At 49.1% G+C, this 21326-nt stretch overlaps 1 protein-coding gene across 1 annotated transcript in view; it reads right to left on the reverse strand.

The window, feature by feature from the left end:
• LOC119449932 (uncharacterized) overlaps positions 1–21077 on the reverse strand; it is a 67153-nt gene extending 46076 nt beyond the window's left edge. Inside the window, exon 1 of the mRNA XM_037713226.2 lies at positions 20722–21077. The gene's annotated coding sequence lies outside the window, so the exon portion shown is untranslated. The remainder of the gene's footprint in view (positions 1–20721) is intronic.
• Between the last annotated feature and the right edge of the window lie 249 nt (positions 21078–21326).

Genomic DNA, 21326 nt, shown 5'->3' on the forward strand with positions numbered 1-21326 from the left:
CAGGCTCCTAACGTCTTTCGTTTTACATTTCCCTCGACCAAGATAAACTTTCTTACGGCGGGCAAACTACATCATCATCATCACATCATCATCAGCATGATCATCAAGTGTAGCACAGAGAATTACTCATTCGTTTGCCCTTACTTAACAAACACGACACCTCACGCCGTTTCGCACTCGCAGCATATAAGGTACACGGCTGGTGGGGCGCCACGGTCTACCACTTCGGCCGCCACCAGGCGGCTGTTCGATTACACGCTCCGGAGCGCCCGTGACGCGGTGTGACGTCACGGCAGCGGTGCGGAAACAGCGTCGGCAGGGCACGTGGAAGGGAAAACGGGCAAAGACGGCCGGCATGCCGGCAATGGCGGAAGCGTCGTCTGGTGAGCGAGAAGGCCGTGACTGAATATAAACCTCGTGGCCTAGTTACCCGGACGCGCCACTGCCAACGAAGCAAAAGAGAGACAAAATGCAGTCTGTGCACAAGTGCAGCACAGCCACTTCCTCCCCGTCAATCCTGCGGCAGTCGCCTCAAGCCGGCGTGTCTCCAGAGAAACTGTGTGAGCATGGCTGGGCAGCGATAGCGTGCACACCGGTGTCGTTGTAGTGTCTAAGAAATGCTCTGCTGACGATTCCAAGGCATAGCGGGTTCGCTTCCGCGACTCGCTAGGCTTCGTCATTCGTCATCGTCAGCCTAATTCGTGTCCACTGCAGGAGGACAGCCTAATTCGTGTCCACTGCAGGACGAAGACCTCTCCCAGCGATCTCTAATTATCCTTGCATTGCGTTAACCGACTCCTCCGTTCTATGTTTGCGTATTTCCTAATCTTGCTTCCCTTCCCTCGACACTGATTCTTTTACTATTTAATAGAACACCGCTTATCTGATACGCATTACGTGAGCTGCGTAACTTCCTCTGCCCGCGCTTGCTCTGCTGCAGTCTTCCTGTATCTTAACGTTACGCCTATCAATTTACGTCCCATCGCACATTTCGCGGTTCTTGGCTTTTTTGTTAAGCTTAGTTATCCCGCAAGTTACGCGTCCCTATAGTTAATACTGCATGGTAGAATGAGCTGGTTATAATATATGTATATGTTCTATTGGAGGAAACTGGTTAGCTGTCGTAATTGACTTACACGCGTTCTACCACGCATGCATTCCAACCACATTTTCATTCGCCTGGAGGAGGAGGAGGAGGAGGAGGAGGAGGAGGAGGAGGAGGAGGAATAACTTTATTGAAAAGGGGTTGGGGTGAAAGGTTATGAGCTCGATGGGTGGGGCCCCAAGTCCAGGGCTCCACTGGCCTCTGCCGCCTGCCTTACGTGACCCAGAAGTGCTAGCTACACCTCGGGGTCAGAGCTGGCGAGTTGTGCCTCCCATTGCTCCAAAGTGTTCAAAAGTTCAAATTTACCTAAAAAGGTATTTAAATTTGGTGGTCTATTTTGGCAACCCCACGAAATGTGGTATAGCGATGGCGAGCCACCACACCACGGACAGGCGTGCCCATACAGCGTTGGAAAATTTTGTTTAATCTTTGTAGGTTTGGAAAGACCCCCGTTTGAATCCTGCGGAGGTCTATGGCGTCCTCCCCTTCTAATGATTTGTGGGGGGTGCTGTATTTTCGTCGCGTGCCACGCTGGTGAGCAAGAACTTCGCGAGGGGTCATTCGGGATGGGTCGTTGTCCTCCTCGGTTGACTCCTCCTGGAATGTTTGGGGGAATTGACAGTGCGGTCGAGGCTCTGCTCGGTTCGTGAGCCCTCGAGCAAAAGCGTCCGCACTCTCGTTTCCCTCCAGGCCTGTGTGTCCCGGACACCAGATCAACCTGTATCTGTTTGTCAATCTCCCGCCAAGGAAATTTTTAACTTTTATGGGGAGGCGGCCGTTCAAAAAGAAACGGCACGCATCCTGCGAGTCGGAGATAATAGTCGTGTGTGGTTCCTCCCTTCGTTCTTGCTCTTTGATCGCCAGGGAAATGGCAAAGCATTCCGCCCTGGCGATCGAGGACGTGTACAGGGAGGCACTCGTCATCATTCTCTTTTCGCTGCCAATTACTGTTGCAACGGCCCGTTTCCAGTTGTACCTCGAAGCGTCCACATACAAAACATTTGTTTTGTTTTTTAGGTGTTTACGGAGCCATCTTACTCTCTCCTCTCTCCGCTTTTTGTTTTGGTTTGGGTCCATGTTCTTGCGCAGGGGAGCAACCGAGATCTTGCATCGGACGGGATCCGGGATTTCCACCAGTGCCTCGTCCAGGTTCTGGGGGTACGGTGGGAAGCCCACCCTAGCGAGAATCTCTCTCCCCGCCCTCGTCTGGCTTAGACGACTTCTCTGTGCGTTCAGTACCGCCGTTTTTAGCTCGAAGTAGGAATTATGTACTCCGAGGTCTAACAATTTTTGGGTTGGTGTGCCTACCGGTAGCCCTAGGGCCACTTTGTAGGCGCTCCTAATTATAGACTCGATGTTTGCTTCTTCACTTTTGTTTAGTGTGTGGAAAGGTAGACTATACGTTATCTTACTCATTACAAGGGCTTGTACTAATCTAATTGTATCCACCTCCTTCATTCCTTTTTTGTGATATGTTATTCTTTGTATCATTCTGGCGACTTGTTTTGTCGCTGATTTTAACATGTTTATTGTGTGGTTTGCTCTTCCGTTACTCTGAACCCAGTAACCCAGAATTCGTGCAACGGTTACCTCTTTTATTTTGACTCCTTCAATTTGTACGTCTATGTCTCCATTACTTTTGTATCTTTTTTCATGTACCCTGATAATTTCGGATTTATCTGGGGCACAACTGAGCCCGCTGGCCCTGGCGAAATTTTCAACTGCTGTTGCAGCCTCTTGGAGTGTCTGCTCCTTGCTAGCCAGGCATCCGCGCGTTGCCCATAAAGTGATATCATCCGCATATAAGGTGTATCTCAACTGCGGTACATCATCCAGGGCCCGTGCGAGTCCTCTCATTGCGATATTAAAGAGCAGAGGAGAGATGATGGCTCCTTGAGGGGTACCTTTGTTCGGCATCTGAAAACGTTCCGACGTGACTTGTGCTACGCTAATTGTAGCTCTCCTCCCTGTTAGGAAAGCCTTTATGTAATTGAAGGTGTGTTCACCACATCCGATGTTGTTTAATTCGGATAGGATGGCCTTATGTGAGATATTGTCGAACGCTCCTTTTAAATCAAGTGCTAGTATTAAGTGTTCTCCTCCTTTGGGTACGGAGTTCAGGACTTCCTCTTGTAATAGGAGGAATGCGTCCTGAGTGGAGATGCCACTGCGGAAACCCAGCATAGTGGCTGGGAATAGGCCCTTGTCTTCTATGAAGTTTTGAAGCCGAGTGTGAATAACCCGTTCAAAAAGCTTTCCCATGCACGACGTCAGAGATATGGGTCTCAGTGCAGGCAGGGATGGCTTCTTCCCGGGTTTCGGTATCATTATAATTTTGGCTTCTTTCCATTCATCGGGGATCATCCCTTTGAGCCAGTTCCAGGCGAATGGTGGAAAAACCATTCGCCTGGAACTTTTCTCATGAGCCGGTTCGCTGTGACTAAGTGTCTTCTACTTTAGGAGGCTGACCACCAGTAGTGAACTTTTGTTCCCTCGCTAGGCTACTGAATTATATCATCTTTGTCTATGTATATTAACCTTACTTAACTGCATATTACTACATTTGCTACGTACCTAAACAGACGGCGCAGCTTTTTCAGAGCACACTGTCATACCAATGCCACACGGGCCCGTCCATATATAGTCTTCGAACATGGCGCCACCACCGCTGAAAAGCGACTTCTTGCAACATGAGTTACTTGACACGTGAACCGGTGAATGACAGCCGAACTCGTTTTTTAAAATGCAGTTGCCATACCTAAATAAGACCCAGCATGCTGCAGTAGTTTCAAATCATCATCATCATCATCATCATCATCATCATCATCATCATCCTATATTTAGATCCACTGCAGGACGAAGGCCTCTCCCTGCGATCTCCAATTACCCCTGTCTTGCGCTAGCAGATTCCAATTTCCACCTGCACATTTCCTAATTTCGTCACCCCACCTCGTTTTCTGCCGTCCTCGACTGCGCTTCACTTCTCTTGGCCCCCATTCTGTAACTCTAGTTTCGAATACAACTGTCCAATTGAACCGCGGGAACACTGGTAGCCCGAGTACCGCTCACGAGAATTCATTTAGATTCTGGCATTTTACGTGCCAAAACCGCGATCTGATTACGAGGCACGCCGTAATGGGGGACTCCGGATTAATTTAGACCACCTGAGGAATTTTGGCAGGCCAATTTACCAGTTATTAAGTCATTAAAAATTCACTAAAAGGTGGCGGGGGCTCCAAAAAAGGCAGAGTTGTCGTTAAGGCGACTAAAAGTTCGCCAACTTTAGTGACTTTCTCTGCAAGTTATCAACACTACTCACAACCATGTAAAGCCAACAGTTATTGAGGCCAAGGAAGGCACAGGGGAATTTATTTCTAGATTTATGCAATTAAAGTGTAGAAATGATAAGGTAAAGGAAAATGAAAATAAGCAAACTTGCCGCCGGTGCATGTGGGAGATGAACCGGAGGGTGCATTGGGGGTTCGGCTCCCAACGGCGGCAAGTAGTTTTTCCGTCCACTTCAATTTCCCTCTGCCTTATTTCTATATACACTTCAATTAAAGAAATAATTTCCCCTATGCTTTCCTTGGCTTCATATGGTTGTGGTCAACAAAATCAACACTGCCTCCCGCCCCACTACACCCCCCTTCCCCCTCCACTGCACCTTACTCCAATCTTTGTTTCGTTCATATGCTGACGTGCTCAGCTCCATTCACATATAATTTCATCCCATCACCGGTATACGGCGACAGGCATAACGCTCCAAGCGCAAGTGACAGGTTCAGAGTATTATATAGGTCTACAAGGACATGACGTCTCGTATATGCGCGGGAAAATTGCGCGCAAATGGCACGCGAGATAATTGTGGCGCAATGAAGGCCGCACTCACTGCGCATGTGCTTGCATATACATTCGCTTGCGGCTGGAGGTTCCAGCTTGCGCGCACGCACTAACGTATGCATACGTGCACCTCGATCGTCGCCCGCACCGCGCGGGCCTCCAGGTTGCATGCGAGAAAGCGAAACGGCGCGCCATGACAGTTGCCGCGAGCGCGCTCCGTGCGCGATCGACGACTGCCCGAGGTGTGGGAACTGACTGGAACTGACTTGTAATATCGGTGGCGTCCAAGTTCGCGTCCCGGCGACGGCTTCCTCGGAGTAACAAAAGATTCCGGCGGAACCAATCTCACGACGACCGTCGACGTAAATGCGATTCGCATTCGAGCAATATATAGCGACACACCGTATTCCTGAAGACACCTTTATCCAGAAGCTGTATGATGACGATGGTGTAACGACGACACAGCGTGATGGCGTGAGGACAACGAGATGACGACGAATGTATATGACGACGACGGCATGACGAGAGTGGGATGACGAAGCTGGAACGACCACAACGACATCACGAACATACCTAGTGACTCAAGCTATAGTACACAACTTGGGTCACCGGGTCGGCGAAGAGGCCTGCAGTAGGCAAAGAATGGTAATCGGCATTAAAATCAGATATCCCCTTCCCCAAGTGTAGGGTAGCCAACGGGGCACGTCCTTGGTTAACCTCCCTACCTTTCTGCATGGGTCCGGCGTCTAACGGTTATAGGTGCTGGGAACGGTTGGGCCCAGCACCAGAGCGCCCCGGAGGCCGCCGTTCCGGCGCTCTATACACGAGGGTGACGCTGACTGTATACGTCATGGGCGCCATGTTTTGAGCATCATTTATCTGTAATGTCACATATACACTCTCACGCCTTCATCGGTATGGTGGCCAGCTAACGCTCCAGTTGAACTTGTATATAGACAAGACAACACGCGCGAAAACAGCCTGAAACGGTATATATAGGTCACTCGATGGCGGTCATTTGACCGGCACCGAACCATGCACAATATCTTGACGCACTTTTCTGCCACGGATATTGAAGAACTTCAGTGACCCGCTGACTCACCACTTCTTCTTGGTGCCTGCATGTCGGCTTAAAATGGGCCGAGCTCAATTGTGGATGAACGACCACATGTCATTAAGGGCCGTGGTGTTCCTACCATGCTGAGCGCTCCCGATCACTCCCTGCCAGGGAGTGATCGGGAGCATAATAATAAAAAAAAAGCGTTACAGAGTCTGGGGTCATGCCATTGTAACAAATCTTATCATTTTTTCTACTCGTTTCGCCTTTGGTGACTGGCTCACAAGCCGCCGCGCCGTCGGTACGGTATTTAGGCCCGCGGGCGACGGCTAAAATTTTAACTTACAATCGAATCCAGGTTACAATCTAGAAAGAATTGTTACAAAAAGTGGTCCCATGCTATACCGCTGTACGTTGTATTATATATAAGACCGGCAATCAAGCGTCCCATCTATAGCCTCAAAATTAAGGGCTTGCTTTCAGAAAGGCTTCGGATTACACGGCCGAATGTGTTCGATGTTGCGCCAGGTCTTTCCACGAAGCCGAGTGAATGCATCGACCAGCGCGGAACTCGGCGCCTCGACGCACCACCGCGCCGTGGGCTTCCCGTTCATATATTGGCGTGCGTCACCCGTGGCGTCGTGCGCTGTCACCGCGACCTTTATCTGACGCAGCCGCGCTTTTGAAGTCGACTCGCCACGGCTGATAGGCTGCGCCATTGTGACGCAAGGGTTGCCTCCCGCATGGAATTCTGCGCGCACGCGTCGAGGTCACGTACGTGATTGCCGCTTCCAAAAGACGCGGCATGAAAGTCGCGGCTGCAAATTTGTGGCACAGAGTACGGCGCAAGAGAAAGTTAAATGAGCTTCTAATTTGCTTTCGTAAATAAAGATGTAATATTAGCGGGTTATTCAGAGCTTTTCTTAAGTTTTCGGAAAATATAAAATTGAATATCATGACTGGGAGAAAAAAAACAGTACTTCACTGCACTTCGTTGCTATGCTTCCTTTTGTTTGTATCTGACGAAAAGCTTTTGTGGAACGGCTAGAGCGGCATGACACGGCGTTTCCAGTATCAATCAATCAATCAATCAATCAATCAATCAACATATTTCATTCAAGGAAAGAGGCTCGCTCTCCGTTCTATACGTTGTTCCTTTTGTGTGTGTGTGTGGGGGGGGGGATAAATTTGTTCCCATCTTTAGAATTTACATCTCGAACACTGGAAATCGATAAAGTACAAGTTCATAGCATTTTATTATAATTAATGACAATAACCAGCTAGCACTTGGCGAAGCCGGTTGCATTCCTAGTACATTCGGTGGTCGCCAGAACTAGGGTCAAAATTCTGTATTGATGTTCTTTTTTTATTATTATTGTTAATATGCAACCCTCCGTGGATGCTCCACCGCGCTGCTAATCTATAGGTCGCCTGGTTCGAAGCCTGCACGGCTGCCGCTTTCGGATCGGAGCGCAATGCACAGAGTGACTTAGGTGCACTTTAAGGTGGCCAAAGGCTTTCAGGAGCGATCCACTATATCGGCATCCCTAATGGTCCGCCGTGTAGCTTTGGTACGTTCGCCCCAATAATTTATTATAGCATAATATTGCTTTCGATGCAGTAGAAGTTCCTCCACAAGTGCAGCAGGCATAAACGCAAAGGAGCCAAATTCTAAGCACATGGAACGAAGTCTACAACGTCGCTTGAGGCACATACAATATAGCAGACACACAGTCTCATATCAATTCGACATACATTACAAATGTACATCTGGAGCAACATAATTAACCTCTCCGTCTTTCCGCTTCCCTCTACCTGTCAAATAGATGCGCAATCCTATACGCCCGTGCAAACGAACCGGAAGGATTCTGGTTGGGCTCTGGATTTCATGCGTCGTATAATTCAGGAACATGGATCACGGCTCCCTGGACAGGACTGCGAAAAATCGGCCAGTGGTTGAGACGTTGCGTGTGGTATGAGTTATGACGATGTGTTATTTTGTCGCGGGATATTGTAAGTACACGAACTGAGAGACGCAGTAACTTATATGTGCCCCGTGATTGGGCAGTATCGTTAACTTTTGCCGACTCATCCATTCAGATTTGTATTCAGGCTCTACACGTGGCTGTTTATAAGCTGGTTATCAGCTTGCTGCGCTTGTCCTAGCATTCTTCCTTTCATTTTTATCTTTATGAAGAGAGAAAATGCCTGAAGGAGTACTGCATGGCATGCCATTTCCCACTGTTCACATTTTGCGTTAAAGGAACTTCCTCGCATAGACGCCTAGTGTGGAGGGGGGGCTCCTCTTCCCCCCCCCCCCTGCCTGAAATCTCTTAAGGGGGGGGGGGGGGGGCGAGGGCAGAGCACTTTGGGAGTACAAACATTCAGGTGACATTTTAAAGCGGAGCTTTAATTGCGTACTTTCTCGGGTTTTACGTGGCTGTCTGGCTGTTGGGTCGGCCGCTATCTTCCACACACACACACACACACACACACACACACACACACACACACACACACACACACACACACACACACACACACAACACATATATATATATATATATATATATATATATATATATATATATATATATATATATATATATAATGCATTGGCGTTCTAGTTAGGTTCTAAACAAAACGTCGCTTTTTGCATTGAAGCACAAAATTAACTGGAACGCCAATGCATTTCTCCGCAAAGTTCGGGAATTAATATCTCGAAACTAGTGTCATCATGCGAATTAATTCTAAGTGGATCCGCCTTCCGGACTCCACGGCTACAATTTGTAAATTGCAATATGGGCCATCAGGTAATTAGTTAAAAACTTAATTAGTGTGTTTCTGTTAATTATTCGATTATGCATTTTAATTTCTTGTGCATGTAATGTCCGCCTCTTCGAGTAGACCAGCTCATGAACTAGAATTGTGCTATTTGCCACAGGCAACCTTTAAGAATTTTTGAGTGTTCGCTGAAACACCCTGTATATATATATATATATATATATATATATATATATATATATATATATATATATATATATATATATATATATGCGTGTGGTATGTAGTGAGTGAGTGATGTATGTCACGCATGCGTGTCAGAGAGAGAGAGAGAAGTTGAAAAACCACGCCACCCTGATTGCCCCCCTTATAAAGCCTCTGTCATCCGACGACTTCGTAGGGGGGATGCCACCCTCTTACCCAGAACACGAGCTGCAACACCACATCGTGACTGTGCAAAACCCGATGTTTTCCCTTGTCCACCGCTCCATGCTTCGTTCGATGTGGCGGGCGACTTGGAACACGAATTGGTTTGGCTGCCACGCCCTCTAGGCCGGCGCCGCGTTGTTAGTTTGTTTTACGACCGCTCAGGGGGGTGGGCTTACGAGAGGCATTGCGACGCATCCGACGTCGTTGCCCTGCGAGGGCCATCGCTGAACAAGAAGATGCGGGTTCGCTCTCTCACCGCAGAGGACGCGTTCGATGGTCGAATTTACAGTGGTGATGGCCGCGAAAAAGTCCTGCTATGTGGTGGTGGCGGTAGTGATGTGTTGCTGCAGCTGGGTCCAGCCTGGCAAGCTTGGCCGGGCAGCTTGCTTGCTTGCTTGCTTGATCCTCATCCGTGGCGCTTACCCACTACGGGGGATTGGCCAAGAAGCCGGCGGTTAAAGGTTAAACGGAAGGGGGAGATGGAAAAAAAACTTTAAAAAAAAACTAGAAAAAGTAAATCAGGGTGAAGTATAGTGTTTATGATAATTTAGAAAGAGATTTACAGGGCAGAGACAGAATTAAAATCGGGCAGCATCGCGTTTGTGTGCACGTTTTCTTTTTCTTCGTACCCCCTCCTGTCATCTTTCGTCCCCAACGCGTTCTTTCGGCAAGCAGTGTCCTCGGAAGGGTCAAAATCGCGCGACGATGAGTCTTACGCCACATACAGTTACCTTACTCAACGGCAATAGTTTGTTCAGATCGTGGTGACCTTCGCGTTGCGTTGGTAGCTCAAACGGAGCGACTGCCGGCCGTAGTATATGGGAGAAGGAAGCAAAAGAGAGGGAAAGACAAGGAAGTTAAACACCGGCTGGCTATACGACATTGTGGTAAAGGTGTGAAAGGGCCGAAAGATGACAGGAGGGGGGACGAAGAAAAAGAAAACGTGCACACAAACGCGATGCTGCCCGGCCAAGCTTGCCAGGCTGGACCCAGCTGCAGCAACACACCACTATACCGCCACCACCACATAGCAGGACTTTTTCGTGGCCATCACCCCTGTAAATTCGACCATCGAACGCGAATCAGAACTGCAGCGCATGCGAGGGCTTCTTGCACCCCGTCCTCTGCGGTGAGAGAGCGAACCCGCATCTTCTTGTTCAGCGATGGCCCTCGCAGGGCAACGACGTCGGATGCGTCGCAATGCCTCCCGTAAGCCCACCCCGCTGAGTGGTCGTAAAACAAACAACACGGCGCCGACCATCTGGGCACAAGGCTTTCGTCTCGACGAGCTCGTTGCTCGCAGATGCCCCTTGAGTGATGGCCTTCGACGGCGCACACGGAGCGGGATCTTCAACGCAAGTAGAAAATGTCACAGTTTCGCCCTAAGGGCGAAGCAATGAATGCGATAGCAACACAGCAATGTCATACGAAGTAAGGTGAGCGGCTTTGGTAGCAATATGAATTGTAGTAAACATGAGCTGATTAAGTAAGCAGGTGTGCTGCGGCGTAAGTAGACCGACATGAAGAGAGACTCGATGACCACGAGAAGGCGCGTGTGAAACGGTGGTGTTGATGAGAAGCGCTGCCCGTGGGCAGCGCGTGCGAAGGGACACACCTGTAGCGCTGCACTGCCGATCCGGGCAGCATTGCATGAGTAGAGCGCGTTGGAAAATGTGGCCCGACTATTACGAACTGTGGTGTGAGCGCGCACAAACAAACATGAATAGATCACACTGAATGACTGCAGACAACGACTGTCAAAACGCTGGCAGCAAGCGCATATACGCCGCAGCGGGCGAAGGTACGTGCGGTCTATCGCTTCAACGGAAACTGAGCGGCGAATGGACGGCGCATAAAGGTCAGAGCCGTGTGGAGATAAGAGACGGTGCGAGCGAGCGACGAGCGCGGTTGTTGGCAGAGTAGAAATGCGTCCCCCCCCCCCCCCCCCCCCCGCTCCCTCCGGCGCTCGCTTCCCGCTTCCTTGCTTGCGCGTGGAAGATTGAGTGCGTTCGCTCTCCGTGACAGCGTGCGTCCCCGCACGCTTCCGCTCGGGCATACGGCGCGCGGCGAAGATTTTATCTATACGGAACCTCACGGCGACGGCGACGGCAGAAATCCGGTGGAAGTGTCCATATAATTGCTATCGCAATAATAAACACGCAGCCGGCGCTCCTAACTACCACATGGCGGGGGAAGCGGAGAAGACAACCATACGTCACGTTAGTGATCGCGCTTGACAGTGGACGAGGGGCTTCGAAGCTCCGTTTGCGGCGCACTTTCGTGGAACCGCCGCCGGTTGTCTCCTCGAGCGCGGCACGCGGGCGCGTGTCAACAGTTTCGCGACTTGGGATTGCGCGGATTAGTTAAACGGGCTACCCCCCCCCCCCCCCCCCCGAACGCGTGACAAACAACTCCGTTCCGCATGTGACTTCGGTACTGGTGTTCTGGCGTGGAGCACAGGAACGTGCGTTGCCCGGGTCCCGACAAAGGCAGTTTGAATAGCGCGCGCCGCTGCCGGCGAACAGCGGAGTGCGGTCCACGTTCGGGCCACTAATCCAAGGTCACGCGCACTTAAGGGGACGTGAACCCGACAAACCACACGTGCAGAGGTTTGGTGACGAACAATGGGGCGGAGTGCGACGTCGAGTGATTCCTGGCACCAAGCTGCGCGGCAGCAGGCGTCCGGCTGGCCGTATCTATAACAATGCGCAGATCGTCTCTGACGGTGCGTCCCGCACGTGGACGCAGTGAAACACGCACACACACACACACACACACACACACACACACACACACACACACACACACACACACACACACACACACACACACACACACACACACACACAATTTACTCGTCCTTTGCGCGGGCCGATGAATTCGGCAAAATCATGTTCATGCACGCGCTAGTCCTGTTACTTCACAAAACACGTCGCGTTAAGCAGGGACATCGACGGACAGTTAGCTTAGTCAACCACTCCTAGTCTAGGTGGTGTTGGCTTAGTGCGTTTAGTTGACTCGGTTAGGAATATCAAATTTCAATATCATTAAGAAGCTCAAAAGAGGTCATAATTACTAAGTGAATATTGACAAATTTGTAGTATAGGGTTGTCCAGTAGGGCTATAACCTTGATCTATGCTGTGATGTCTATCAATAGAGAGTATTAGATTAGGGGACGCAAGGCCGCACCCAAGCGTTGGGGCACGCAAGTCCATTGTGGGCCCTTCGCGCTCTTTTGTGCTCGCTTTGGTTTCTTTTGCACGCCCGGTGGCTTGCATGCATCCCCTAACCGTTAGAACTCTCTATTACCAAGCTCCGCGTGTTAGTGAGGCAACGTCGCCCGAGCAACTGTGCTTGCTTTCTGCCTGTTTGTGACCGCCACGCGTTGTTGACTTTCCGCCAACGCCACCTGCATCATTACGAGAGGCTCTTTCCAAGTCAGGCCCTAACCCGCAGTGCGCCACGCTCCATTGAATATTTAATGAAAGGCCTTCCGGGCACGGAAAATGGGCAGTTCGGCTCAACCGTCCAAGGTACTTTCATCCGGCAGGGCATCTTTCCCCCAGCGTCGGGCACAGTCGAGACAAGCATAGCCGCAAAGCGCGGTAGATCAATTCCGAGCGCCATTTTAGCTCACCCTTTCTTGAGAAGAAGTAACATAAACAAGCAATCAGAGGCAACGAGGAAGCCGCTTTGGCATACGCGAACCGAACGACGCGTGCCTACCTCTAATGAGCGCTCGTCTCACAAAGCATAGGGAAGGTCGCGTACTCGCTGCTGCGTTATAAACCTGTTGCACAGCCAAAAATGGGCGTATATAGTTGCAATAAACATAGCTGCTGCGTTTTTACTTCACAAGTAGGAATAAAGGAACAAAAAAGGCAATGGAAGTATAGGAGTACGCAGTATCTGAGGTCGTATTTTGCAAGGAGGCATTTGACATCGCATTCTTCGTATCCGTCACGCCCACGCGGCCTATCCCGGTGATAATCGGCGCTGCGGTTATGTCCGAGCCAATGATAATTGAAAGAACAGGATCATAAAATGCAACGGATCGTTGCAATATATGGCCCTGGATAATAAAGTGGAATCAGGAAACCGAACAATAGCACGACATTTATTTCGCCAGGTGTGATAGGATTTCAATCGCCGCTGGTTTCAGTGCGCCTACATTTCATCTCTGCAGGGCAGCGGATATCGTCTGGTCCTGTGATTCTGGATAATTGCGACCCTGTGACTCGTCCTGTGACAGTGACTCATACTCGGGGCTGCCACGTAGGTGTAATTAGGGGGATTGAAGAGAAACCGGCTGAGAACTGCTATAGCTGAGCACATTGAAGGTGACAAATGACTATTGGGCATCTGGGTTAGTGTATATACGCAATACATGCGGCACGCTTTGACGTCTTCACGAACAAATCTTTCTCATGGGAAATACATGTGCAGCGGTGCTGTATGTAATATCGCTCGAGTGATCATGAAATAAAGAGATTCGCGAACAAAGTGAGGTTTTCGACAGAGGATAATTGGCGCGGGGAGGAGTCCTGCGAAACAGTTGGGCAAACTCTCATTTATTTCTAATTAGGTGCACCGCTATGACTCAATTTGCTCACAGAACATGTTTTTTTTTATTGTTATTATTACACCAAACTGGCGCTGTCTAAACTTGAAATCTGGAAAAGGGTCCTCCTGCGCTGCGACATCCAAACAGTACGGAAAATGTAATTCCCGCAGTGTAGTGCACCGACCTGTACAGATATCGCATACCGTAATAATAGTGAAACGTAATATACAACGTGACCCAAGAAATGAGCCGTGTAAAAGACACTGTTGTTCCGCTTATTTTTTCCCCCCAAGTACCACGGCCACCTGGAGTAGGGTGGCCGTCCACCTTCGGGCATCAACAGCTTGGTCTCCGAAATAAATTTTATTCACTCACTCCAAACGATCTTTTATGCACTGAAGCCCAAAAGTAACTGGAACTCCCATGCCTTTCGTCCCATACTTTGGGAAATAATATCTCGAAACTGGTGTCATCCTGGAGATTCAAGCTCACCCGCTACAAGTCACAAATTGCAATATCTCCGGTAAAGTAAAAAATGAAGAAGTCGATAAGTGATTCTTTGCTAATTAACGCAATATGTGTTTCGATTTCTCATGCTAGAGTAATGTCCACGTCTTCGAATAATCCATGGCTTAAGGACAATTATATGCTACATGCCAAAATTGCGGTAAACTTAAAAACGATCACCCCGTATAATCAGCCTTACAAGAAGAGTATAGCTTATCAAGCACAAGCAGCCAACCAGGATTGACATCGCCAGTTTTTCATTAAAGCGAGACGAGTATGCATTTCTCTCTCTGGGAGCGCACGTACGCAAAACAAAAGAAAAAAAACTATGTTGTATATTTTTAAGAACGATGGGAAATAAGTTTTTTTTTTTTTCGCATGTGCGTCCTCAACGTATACAAGTGCCTGTTCAACTACCGGCTCCAGACAGACTCTCCCTTTATATTTACACGAGTGCCTATAAACGCATAGAGAACTTTATGGCTTTATTCATGCCTATTTCCGTGTCAGCCGTGCGATAACACGGGACTTTGCGCATGCGTAGTTCTGCCATGAGGTAAGGAATAACGCATACTGCCCGGTGGTTTTCCGTACTTAAATAAGGCATGTGTAACGCCCTTCCAGTTCGTCACAGAGTGTCCGCCAATCTTATGTTTTCCCCTTCCTTTTTTTTTATTATTATTGCGTGTAAGGAAGAAATAGTATACAAGACACCTTCGGGGAAAGCGGCGCCGCTTAATCAGGAAGGGAAAAACGCAGTTGGCGTCACGTTTATATCCGGGAATTCCGGTTTGGGAGTGTTGTTTGGGCAAACACGCCCCAAACGCCTGCCCATGTAATTCGCAAACAAAAACGCGACCGAGCTCCGCGACATTTTGCGTCGTGTAGATCAGCCGTATACGAAGCCAGGGACAGCGGATGTGAGGGGGGAAAATGCGCTATTAAGGTCGCGTATAGCAGGCAAGCCGCAACGCCGTGCGCCGGCATCCGTAAACAACTATTTACGCGCCGGTATGCCGCCGGCCGTGCCGCGGCAATCGGTTTCCTAGTTTCGTATGCACAGTCAAGGTTGCACAGTGCGTGTATGCCGCGTGGTTCTGCGAATACTGATTGAGAAAGAGAACTCTCCTCAATGACTCCTGGAGAGGTTAGTCCGGAGGCATTCCTGGCACGCTATAACGTCAGATAGGTGTGACGAAAAATGAAATGATACGCGCAGTGCCACGTCGCACACGCACAGCATACGAACAAACACACGAACAACAAAAGAACACCACAACAAGAAACACACGGTTAAATACCTTATTGAAACCAGTGTCTTTAAAGAAGGTTAGAGGAAGCACTCGCTACGTTATGTCGCAGTTCAAGGCACGACGGTATTTGACGAATTTGCAGCGCGGACATTAGGGCTGTTATTTCTAATGCGAATGGCTTGCGAGAGCAGATTAAGTGGGCTGTGTTTTCCAGTAAGGTTGTTGCATGCAGTTTAACGTCCCATAGCGACACATGGTGCTGTGTATGAGGAGCGCCGTGAGCTCCGCGGGTTCATTCGCGACCGTCCGGAATTCTCTAGCGCACATCCAAATCTAAGTGCTCGCGTGCCTTTGAATTTGGCCCTTTAACGAAATGCGGCCCCCGCGGTTGGGAGTCGAACCCGAGGCCTCGTGCTCGGCAGCAGAACGCCATAGCCACCGATAAATCACGTAGGCGGGTCTTTTGCGCCGACAGACTCATTATTTTTTAAATAAATCTAATTAGATTATGTACACTTTTTTTGCTGACTAAGCTTCACAGCTTGTCGGACATCAGATTGTTCGCGATGTAAGCCAGGACATTTACTAATTAACGAAGTTTCGAAGTTTCACTCGTTACCTTTTTAATTATTGGCCTTATGAGGGTATGCCTTAACTGTAGAATTGAAGTCGGCTGCTATTCGAAGCTTGATTTTTGCAAGAGACCCTTGTGCGTGCACAACACCAGTTTTCATAAATTCTGGCGTAAAAGGTGCCGCGAAATGCGTTGCTGTCCTATCTAATAGTTTCCCGTACTAGCTTTTTTCCGCACTTCCCCACCGTCTGGTCTTGAACACACTACCCGATACCAGAGATAGCGGAGCGAGAACAATAAGAACTATAGCACCCTCCGATAGTGGAGGGTGCTATAGATTGGGCTCCCATCGGCAGCACATTATTTTTGCTTCCGCTTTCATTAATCTTTACCTCATCATTTCTACATTTCAATTAAAAACCGCATAACAGCCTATACGCGTTCCTTAGCTCCATTGTCGGTTGGCTTTCTGTTGTTCTGCCCTGGTTTCGTGTATCGCAACCGCCTCGTCAGCTGTATATTTCACCACCCTGTTCAGCATATAGCTTGCGCGCTGCGAAACAAATTTGAGATAAAATAGATTTGCAATAAGCAAGCCTGTGAATTGTCTTTCACTTTCAGCCATAATTTAATCGGGTTAGCCCTTGCGGGCATTGATAAGTCTGTCTACGTAGCCCTAGATTAGAAGCGGTGGGAGTATATACACCTAACTGAAGTGATTTTACACCTGACTGTTCAGCTGGTTGGTGTAACCCGTTATCGTTCTGTATCCTAACAGTTTCCCATATCTGCATTCGAACACCGTATCCGAACCGTTTCCACAGACTTTGATACCATCAGCTCAGCTCGGCTCCAGTAAGTTGCTTATCACTAAAGAAGGACCACACTGCATCCTAAAAGGGACCAAGGACACAATCCAAAAAGTTCCGAGAACTGCACGTTCCTGCGCCAAAATGGCCCGAATACGAGGAAATGCTTTGGACTCTATTGTCTCTCGAAATTCAAAAAATAGCTAGTTTGGTTTTGTTCCTTCGATAGCAGTCAACGTATTTCCACCAAGTCAGTGAAAATAAAGTTCGGAAAGAATAGTTAATGAGTGTAAATTAATTTAGTTTAGGCAGGCTGGTAAGACGGCCAATGCGCCATCAAAACGTGAGTGTGGAATTAAAGGCTGCAATAACGAAATACACGCGTAACGACTCCACCTTGAAGTTCTCGTATCTCACAGCGACATCACATAGAGGCTTCGATATCGGTTACTCTTAGATAGATAATCACACTACCTGGAAGCAATTATGGACTCTTTTTTTCTGCGCCTTTTTAAAGAAACGCTACAGAGAAACGCTAAGTAAGTTTAGATTGATAAACTATTATTTCAAACTCTGTTTTCGTAAATTTTTCAGTAATATGTTGATGATTGGACGAGATAATGAAAGTGAGAATTCCTTCTTTTTTTCGCACCAATACGCCAGCTCCTGTACGTCAGCGTGACGTCGCAGATTTCAAAGTATTCCTTTCATATTTTGGCCGTTGTGGATCGGTAAAGGCACTTGGAGCTTGCTAAATTTAATAATTGGCACCTTTACAATGCCAATGTCCATGTTTACCGATAAGAAATTTGATAGAGCCGAGCACAAGTAGTCAAAATCCATGACGTCCCGGGGCGGGGTGATGCGGGACGGAACTGCAATATTGTATTATGCGCCGTAAGGTAAGTAATTACGAAGTTAATTAGTGATATTTTTGTTAATTATTTGAATACATCTTTCGATTTATCGTGCTAGTAATGACCGCCTCTACGAGTAATCCGGCTCAAGGACAGGAATTATGCTATGTGCCACAGGCGACTTTTTAAAATTCCGGAAAAGTTAAAAATGATCACCCCGTATAATCTGCCTTACAACTGGAGTATACAGCTTACCAAGCCGTCAACCAGGAATGACATCGCCATCTTTCATTTTTGCGCCTTATCTGGCTTACCAACCCTCGACTCACAGTAAGGGTGGCCTCTATTTTTTTTTTTTTTTTTGGTATTGCATTGTAGGGTAATGTACTAATATAAATCAAATAATTTTTCTCTTTAGTGTCCCATTAAGGTACACCAAAATATCAGTACTCGCATGTATCAGTCCGGCACGACTGGCCTAATTGGGAAACGCCTGACCTAGCACTCAACGTTGGAAGTGAGCCGCAGCTGGTCCATCGAAACCGGTACGGCCGGCTGGGAATCAAATTCCTTACATTTCTCTTAGCAGCAGCAGCAGCGGACGATGACGACGATGGAAGTGTATGATTACGATGGAAATGCCAAAAATAGTAACGCCGCATATAGCATAGCGTTGCGCCGTTGGGGCGCATATTTCACGAGAAGAGCGAGCGAAACGCAAGTAAAATGTATTGACACCTCGTCATAAGCGAACTGCGTGGCAACATAATGAAATTGACGAAGTTCAATGCGAGACACGGCGCCGATCGGTCGCGTTTTCATGAAACGAAGCGCACGAAGGCCATCAATTAACGCACTCGTGACTTGTGTATTCAATTGCTGAGGAGAATGTATATACGTATTAGCTGTGAAATATTTAGCCACTCTATAAGACAATAAAATGTCGCGCTGACTGCGTCGATCGCTTTGAAAGGCAAGATTGATTAGACGATAACGGGCTGCTATATCTAATTAAAATAGAAAACTAACCACCTAATTGCCTTCCTTAAAAGACTATATACTCACCTTTCTGCAGCGACCCGCAGGTGCAACTTTCACTGCACAGGCTCGCAATGTTGAGAAGAGCGCAGCGCACTACGTATGAGAGCAGATGTTCTGAACAGGAACGCAGAAATGAAACGACGCGCCGAGGATGTCATTGCGCAGCCGCGACCGGCAAATGCTAACGAACTCGAAAACGCAGCTGGGTGACGCTATATAATATATATACGTATATATAAACGTTATCTATACTGCAGGATGCAGGCGGTCGCGCACAGCGGATGGGTCTGTATATACGCAACAATATTGCCCAGCAACAGAAATCGTTTTGAATAATTATGACGAGAGAGCAACCGGTAGATAAAAATAGGGTGACATTCGATAGGGCGGCATTTAATTAATTCAGCAGACACCAAATCGAGTGTGTCACTTTGTGATGTTCTGGTGTTGGCGGCAATGCAAGTGCACAGACCCCAAACTCCTTTTGCAGAGACTTGCCCAATGGCTCGAACTAAAACACCTCTATAGACGTTCCATATTTTCCTGCGCTACATAACGCGGGTATATTCGTTTACCGCGGTTCAATAACCGATGCGCTCGGTTAGTGAAAGTGATCTAGCGATCGCTTCTAACGTCTCTAAAGAATGCACCTGGGGCTTGGGGACGCTGGAATCGGACATAATCCGCGTTATATAATTTTGGCCACCTCATAGTTCAACTTGCACATCTTACGCGAAACTTCGTAGCCGCCAAGCAACCGCACTCATTCGGCTTTCGAAGTATTCTGTTATAGCCCACTATATATCGTTGAAACAAACAATAGCCTAAATCTCCGAAACCTCTCACCTTATTCGGCAGCGCGGTTCTTTCCACCGCTCGGCAATGCCGCTTCACCTGCCGGCATCCTTTATGTAACACTCGTCCAACCGCCTATCAGATAACGTGCGTGCATGTCCTATCGTCATATCTCGGTGGCAGTCGCCCGATGTAACACGCCACGTATGTATTCATCGCTCCACCTCGATCTCTTTATCGCAATCACTGATATGTTCAGAAAGTGCAATGCGCCCTGCTAAGTATAGAACCCCTCCCTGTCGCGGCTGCACGCTATCTGTTTACAAGGAAAAGCCTTTGAGCCCGCAGCCTCCGGCGTCCGCTGCACTCGGCGGAGAGGGCGCGCACGTGCCTCTCTCTCCCTTCTTCATCCCTCTCGGAAAGGAAAGAGAGAAAGGAAGCAAAGCACGGCTGCCGAGCGCGACGCTGATAACGGCATACTGCCGCATCCTGCGCGCGCTACACTGTACGCATACCAGCAGCGAGACATCACAAGAAGCCGACGCCCCTCGATGAGAGAGCGACGTTTGGCGACGCTGACCTGCTGTTCCCGAGGACGGTTTTTGTAATCTTTGTTCTCTCTCCCGGCATCCTCAAACGCCGCGCTGGTCGCGCGCGCGCGGTCGTAACCTCCGATGCCAGTCGGTTGGTCGGGGCCCAGCGCGGCCAGCACCGAAGTGCGCGTTGTTTTTCACCAGTCTGCTTGCTTCAGCAGCGAAAGTCGCCCTTTCCGCACGAGGATAAACAGCGCCTTTCTCCAGCGGTAAAGGGGGGCTTCGCAGGAACTCGAATCTTCGCTGTCACCGTGACGAACGCGTCAAATACTTCACTCTTGCAGAATGGTGTGCGTGCACGCCGTGACGAGGGAAATGTTCGCATGCGAAATTTTCGGAAATATTCGGCGTACAGTTTCGTTACTAAGGTGATGCAGAGAGGTTCGCCTAGGGAGCGACACGCTGTTCCTTTTAAATACTCGTACCGGGAAACTTCATACATACCAGCAGGGGAAACGCAACGTGAAAGAGTTGCGACGCGTGTTAAGGGGGAGGCGAAAGCGAGTACTCACCGTGCCGCGTAGAACAATACACGCAGCTGTCAGAGGCCGACGACCGGCGATAATCCCATGGAAGGAAACGTCGGCGACGCGCTCCGAGAAGCAGGCAGATCGTACGACGACGCGATGATATACTACGTCGAGCCGGGGAGGCCCTCCTCCACTGCTCAAACTCGCGAGGGAGTGAGCAATGCCGCGGCTACGGCGTCGTCGGTCCGGGCTGGCCCCCCCAACACACGAAATCGACGGGCACGGCTGCGGCGAGCCAGGGAGCAGCAACAGACTCAACAAACGGCGCTGGGATGCACGCGCGGCAAGCTTTGGCTGGCTCGGGCGCGTGGGAGAGGAGGGGGTGCGTAGTGTTTAGTGTGCTGGAGGAGGCCGAGGGTGAAAAAAAGAAATATAGAGAGATGACTCGGCACTCGGCGGCCCCTGGCGGAGCGATGGCGGACTTTCAGTCGCGTATTGGAGGGTGCTGGTGCGATGGTGCGGCGGCGCGCTCGGTGCTCGAGGTAGCCGAGCGCGGCCGCGGCAACGACTTCGCGCGTTTGCGGCCCCCCGTTGTAGGTAGGGCCAGTTTTTAGGCAGCGGTGCGTTTCGCTTTTCCTTCCTCCTTC

The sequence above is a fragment of the Dermacentor silvarum genome, chromosome 4 (genome assembly GCF_013339745.2).
Source record: "Dermacentor silvarum isolate Dsil-2018 chromosome 4, BIME_Dsil_1.4, whole genome shotgun sequence".
NCBI classification, from domain to species: Eukaryota; Metazoa; Arthropoda; class Arachnida; order Ixodida; family Ixodidae; genus Dermacentor; species Dermacentor silvarum.